The sequence below is a fragment of the Silene latifolia genome, chromosome 6, assembly GCF_048544455.1.
Source record: "Silene latifolia isolate original U9 population chromosome 6, ASM4854445v1, whole genome shotgun sequence".
In the NCBI taxonomy this organism is placed as follows: Eukaryota; Viridiplantae; Streptophyta; class Magnoliopsida; order Caryophyllales; family Caryophyllaceae; genus Silene; species Silene latifolia.
In genome coordinates this window covers 108,341,118-108,348,042 of record NC_133531.1, presented here as the reverse complement: position 1 = coordinate 108,348,042, position 6,925 = coordinate 108,341,118, and the positions used below count along the sequence as shown (strand labels likewise).

General features: G+C 37.9%; 1 long non-coding RNA gene across 1 annotated transcript; it reads left to right on the top strand.

Moving 5' to 3' along the window:
- Nucleotides 1–634: 634 nt before the first annotated feature.
- On the top strand, nucleotides 635–3,057 carry LOC141587087 (uncharacterized). The gene is made up of 3 exons (XR_012519701.1): nucleotides 635–818; nucleotides 1,615–1,660; nucleotides 1,791–3,057. It is a non-coding gene; the product is annotated as an uncharacterized LOC141587087 (long non-coding RNA).
- The last annotated feature ends 3,868 nt before the right edge of the window (nucleotides 3,058–6,925 follow it).

Genomic DNA, 6,925 nt, shown 5'->3' with positions numbered 1-6,925 from the left:
TCAATTATTGTCTAGCTTCTGGTAAATGTCTTGCATTACTAAAATAGGACATGTCTAAAGCATTGTTATCTTCATCATACAAATTGTCACAAATACAGCTCAAATACTCCATATTCAACCTATTATGCCAAATTGCACATTTTAATTCAAGATCACCACCCACATATCCTAATTTACCCCTCCTAATCACAAACTTTCCGGAATGATATATACGCATATTGGTCATCACTTCAAAGTAGGAAGCCCCTACAAATTCATACCAGTAAATAAAGTAATTAAAGGTTTATATTTGACCAAATAGTCAACACCCATTATATCTAAACACATTTACATGCAGTAAAAAAACAAAATTAAGACCAAAAATTAATTTTAGACATAAACCCTATGTAACACCTCGTTATTTCCGAGTTATATTTATGGGCCACTCTCTCTTTCTTTTATTAATATCGGACTTTTAATTGAATGTTGTAAAAAAAAAAATAAGTATCACTTTGGAAAACGAGTTGATTTGAAGCTCTCGAAAGAAAAATATAAAACGGTTCCAAGTTATTGAAAAGTGAAAAGTATTTCGAAACCCGAACTTTTTAATGGACTTTAATACGATTTTGAAACCAAACCCCTATAGCCCGCCTAACCCTCTTATAACAGTATTGTTTTATTTTCTCTATTTCACAATATTCCATCTTTATCTTTCCCTACTTTTCTACCCTTTACCTTGTTATCCTCTTGCCGCACCTGGTCGTTCATCGAGCCATTGCTGGAGTTCAGACCGCGTTTTTGATTGTCCCTCTTATACTCATTTTTCTGCCATATAAATAGTAAGTATTCTATTTAAGTAAATTTTATAAATTTATTTTACATAAATGATAATCAAGTTTTATGATTCGTTAAATTAAGGTTGACTTTGTAATGGGCTTTGTGCTAGTTATGTTTTAGATTAGTTTATATCTGTCTTGGGTCAGTTTGATTAATCAAATTGGGTTGATTAACAAAGGGTATGGTTGGCTGTGTTTTGGAGATTTTGTCGCTGATTATCGTATTGGTTGTCGCGTCGAAAGTTGTGGTTTTATTTATTTGATTGTAACTGGAAGGTGATATATGTTCAGAGTGCCATCTAATATTTGACAGTTATTATACCTCTCTTCTTGTTTACTCATTTGGTAAGACAAAGTTGTAATACGTAGTTGATGATGGGTAAATTAAACTCTTTAGGTGAAAATGGATATAAGACATGTTAAAAATGATTGAATAAGGTTGCAGTTGCAGGGAACAATTTGTTAGTGATTGTTTAAGTTGGTCTCGTTGGATTTTGGCTTTTATCTAACTAGTTGTCAATTTAGTTGGTAGGATTTTAGTTAGTGTGATGAAATTTGAGAGTTGTGTTATCAGATTAGTGTAGGAGATGATTCTTGTTGTTGGCTGTACCCATATTAGTGTGTGGTCTTGTTGGATTCTTGTTGTTGGCCATACTCCATGATTAAGAGAAACTATGAGATGGGTTATTTACATTATGAGTGTAACCGAGCAAATTTACTAAACAATGAGCCTATAAAGTAGAGGCTATTTTTGTTGATATCGAATGGTTTAATGATCGGGTAACTCTTATACTTGTAGCTTGCGGATTTGAAGAGAAAGGATTTTATGGTTGGTCGTCTTTGAGGTAAGGACTTTTACCCTTTTCAAATTTAGGTTAAGAGCATATTCGGTTAAACTATTTTCTATAATGTTTTGACATCGATGAATTTTACTTGTACTTGTAAGTATGGAATATTTTATTTTTGTGGCCGTAGGTCACTTATTGGAATGGTTCGGCTCAAGTTGTTTTGGAAAATTTTGGTATTTCTGGTTTAGAAGGTTTAAGGTCGTCTTAGACGCTTCTGTGATCACGTCCTGAAAACTGAACTCTTTGCCCGAGTTATATTTGGGTGGGGATTATCCGGCCCCCACTTGCTAGGTAGTTAGACTTTCTCCTATGGCAGCCTCATCCTACTGACTATCCAAATGTGAGAAGTGCGCACTATTATGAATCTGACAAAGCACAGGTGGTGCCTATAAACCGTGTCAAGGGTAGGACCTTGGCACACTTGTGGCAAAGATTACGAATGTTAAATGGTTTTGTTTATTATTGGATTTACGACAACATTTGGTTTTGGAATGTATTCTGTTTTACCTTGGTTTTAAAGCTTTAATTTATAATGTTGTTTATAATTCGTCATTATTTCTTATTTTCTTAAAACTCAGCTTTGCTGACGTCCTTATGTTTGGTCGTTCCCCCACTGGAACCGGTACCTATCTTTGTTTTCGGGTACAGTTGGATAGGTACATAGGTACATTTGAGATGATGCATGGGTGCATATTGGATCTGGGAGTAGTACGAGCGAGGAAGGATTTTGGATAAAGCACTCCGTCTTAATTTATTTATACGCTTCTATAAGTTTATTGGAATTGGATACTATTTATTGTTTTGAATTTTGTAAGACAAGTCTTCCGCCGCAACAACTTATTTATTTGATAACCTTTTGAGGCATATACTTTGTTTTTAAATATTGACCCTATATCTACCTTGCACTTGGTTTAACGGCTAAGTGTGGAGTGACAGTGTTGCATTTTCTGTATTTGTTTTATTATTTTGTGGCTGAAAAACCAGGGCTGTTACACTCTAAAATTCGATTCAATCAACTGAAAAACAACAAGTTGGGGACAATATCAGATTTACAGTAACACTACCAACAACAACAAATGGAAGATAAATTTAAGATAAAATAGGATGTACGAATAATTACTCTTTGAAGTAGAACCGTCAGATGATGACACAACTTTGCCACTCATGATCTGGAGCCGTTATTTGACAATGGGGATGAATTTCAGTAGAAATTAGGGAAAGATTTGGGGGAATTTTGGGGAAAATTTTAGAGAATAAGGGTGAGGAAGATGAGAGGGTTTTGGGGTGAATGAGAGAGGTAAATGATAGGTAAAGTGAAAAGAACTTGGCAAGTAGGCAACAATATAGGCAAGGGTATATCGGTCAATTTTTGACAAAATTCACCGATAACATCATCGCGGTGCAATTTTAAAAAAGAAAAGTAATATTATGGATATAATTTCCAAAAAAATTTATAAGGCTGTAATTTTCAAAAAGTGGTTTTTAAAAGGCTGTAATCAACAATTTCTCATTAGGAAATGATAAGTTAACTAATTAAATAAAAAAATGTTTACTGAACTAGCGAAAAAATTAACTGTTTATTGGTAGAAAAACGTAAAATGATTTAATATATATTTAATATTTAATATTATACTCCCTCCATAAACCTGTTTTCTTTCCATTTCATTAAAATAATCCTCACATATATTAAAGAAATGGAAAGAAAACAGGTTTATGGAGGGAGTAGATAAAAGGAGTAAAAATGGAAGATAAAATTGGATCAGATATCTTATTTCTCAAATGCTAGCCAAGTGTCACGGTCCGGTACTTTGAGCCGGAACATGGCGCGCACCCTTGTATAATCTCGCGACAAGAATACAAGCGAGTGCGTCAAGTACTAGTGAGGGTCGCCCACTTGTGCATTCGTAATCGGTCTCAGTTTGCATGTGTCAGGATCCTAGTTTCGATCATCAACGGTCGACACACACATGCTCGTTAGTTAGAATGAAGGCAACAATTCATAAGAATGCAAGCAACTAGTAAATAAGAAAGCTTTTGGTGGGAAGCAGATTGATTGACTAGTATCTTTCATAGAGGCAAATTTGATTGTACATGTAGCATGAGACATTAAGTGTCTAGAATAGCGATACGTTTTCTAAACGCCTAAAAACGTATCTTAAACTAAAAAGTTAGCTCCAAGACTCGACATGCAGGAAGTGGTCTTGGAGTACTAATGGAATGTAAAAATAGAAATGAAAATACATAAGTACATAATGAAAATCTAAGGGTTCGAAGTGAACAGACCGCGCGCGCAATTTCAGGGATTATGCGGCTGAATTACGGCTCCTTACACAAAGGTAGCATTTCATTTCTGAGAGCTTATTTGGTTAAATGAGTTACTTGTCAAACTCTTACAAAAAAATAAGGTAGCTGAATCTTTGATCAAATATGTTACTTTGATCAAATATACTACCTGAAATTTCTTATCAAACAGAGCTTTAGGCCCTGTTCTTTTGGGTTGAATGAAGTTAAACTAAACTAAATTGAGCTAAACAGAACTAAAGTGAACTGAATTGAATTGAAGTGAGCTGAACTGAATATGAATAGAGTTAAAATAAGCCGAGCTGAACTAATTAAGCCGAACTGAACTGAATTAAAGTTAGTTGAGATGAATAAAGGTAAAATAAGCTGAGCTTAACTAAGCCGAGCTGAACTTAATTAAAGTTAGCTGAGATAAATAAAACTAAAATAAGCTGAGCTAACTAAGATGAATTGAACTGAACTAAGCTGAATGAAACTGAAATTAAGCCGAAAAGAACAGGACCTTAATCTCATCATAGACAGTACTATTACCCTCAGTTTTTATAACAAGGCTTTAATCTTTTTTTTTTTTTTTGGTGTTAGTTGATATATGATTAATTCAGACCGCTTTCCCTCTCCTTTCCTATGAAATTTGACTCGTTTTGAGACGGGTTATGTACCCCTACTTACATTTTGTGCTCCAATTTCTCCTTCTATGAGTTTATGTCTCATTTTGTAGGTTTTGAGACGGAAATGAAGAATTGGGAGCAAGAAAGGTCGTTCGGATGATAGCATATGAAAGAAGAAGAGAAAAAGCTGAGAGAAGGTTCTCAGCCGGTTGGCCGGCAGCCGGCTGGGAACACCCCCATTGAGCCTAAGGAAGAAATAAGGAAGAAAACTCCCAGCTGGCCCACCGGCCATGCATACCTGAGGGTGTTTGGGAAATTAATTTTCGAAGAAGAAATACAGGGAACTCCCAGCCGGGTAGGCCACCGGCAGCCGACGGCCCGACTGTGCGCACCTCAGGACTCCAGACATTGATGAAAACTTCCAGGAATGTAACACCCCCGTACACCGGAATGCCTTACCAAGGACCATCCCCGTGTCTGAGGGTGTCACCAGCTCGGTTTTCCGAGGAAGTAGATCAAATGGGACAATAAAAGAACATTTATAATGCATTAATGTATCTTATACAACATAACTCTGTATACATCCCTCTATAAAGATGAGAACTACTACACTCGTGTTACAATACTTCTAGACCGGTAGCGTGGTGACTCGAACCCTCCAATCCTAGCAGCCACAAGCAACAGTACCTGCTAAGCCAACTGCTCACCATCCCCGAATGGATCACCGCAGATACCACAAAATAACACGGGGTCAGTACTGACTAATCAAAAGTAAAACAAATAAACAATGAAACCAGCTGATCATCCTTTAACCCAGTCTCTCGATCTCGCATAGTAACCGACTACACACTGACGTGTGTAGCCCTGCCAGATTACCCATCGCAACAGGTAATCCTCGCTGCCAGTGGGTGACCGCAGCCCATCCCACCTAGTCCAGCTCATCAACGAGCGACTAACAATCCCTGTCCCTTAATGTGCACATCCCCTTCCGTGGCGGGTTCCACGGAGGGCGAACTAGGGTGTGAAGCCACTCCCGCAAGTGACTCCACCACAACCACAACACACACAGCATCACAGCTGCCACAACATCTCCACACTAACACCATCACAACATCGCCCGGACACCAATGATCAGCAGATAACAATAATTATGAAACAATAACAATCTCAATCAATTAGCAGTACTGAGTAGGGAAACCCTACCTCGTCACAAACCATGAAAGACATCCATATACAGCCAAGCAGGACTCCAATACGCATCCTACAATGATAACCACTTCCTATTACACAACTATCCTCAATGAACTACCCAAAAGAGACAAAAGGCAGAGACTTATCTAACAACGCGCTTCGACGGTGACATAGACGACAACCACGCATGCCATCCTTCCTAAGCGAATCCCGTTCTTCCCATGGTGGAGGTTTAGGCTATATACATGAGAGTGTGTAGAGATGGGGTGATAGGAGAGGGAGGTAGGTTAGGGTTAGAGAAAGAGGAACTGTTGAGGAAATGGGAAATGAAATGAATCTCGCGAACTTGCGTTTTATATTAACGCGTCGGCCGCAGCCATACTCGGTCGAGTACTGGAGTACTCGGCCGAGTAGGCTCTACTCGGTCGAGTATAGGTGATACTCGGCCGAGTAGCCTCTGCTAGGTCGAGTAAATAATCCTATAAAGCTCATGTTATAAGCCTGATCCCTCACCCATTCATCCCCCTTTGTCTGTCTTGGTCAATGGGTCTGGTCAAATGAGTCCTTGAATATCCTGGGTATTACAGTCTTCTTCCCTTAAAAGAACTTCGTCCCCGAAGTTCAGCCCACACGCCACTCCCCTCAGGGTTACGCACTGTGACACTATCCACCTACATAAAGGCGTACGAACTCAAACCATCCTGACACTACCGCCACACCACATTATTCAAACAATAATCATCCATTATAACTATTCTTCCAAATAATACCGGCCATCAACTATCACACACAAAACTTACGGGAAATAATGAATTCATATGCACTCTCTTGTTAAAAGCAACACAACGACTAGCAACAATACACAACTACAAAACAATACCCAACCACAATATTCCGCACACCCATACAAAGTATAACCTTCATATCACTTGAGTATAACATAGATACCACTTCAAAGAAACATAAATGTAACTTCAATAACTTGTATCGTGAATGTAATTCCGAATACTAACATACATAACATACATGTGATTCCAAATATTATAGGCATAATTAAACATTTGTTTCCGCGATATTACTCTTCCCCTCTTAAAGGAACTTCGTCCCCGAAGTTCACCACTAATCACTTCCCACACCCACAATTAACACATATATCCTAACT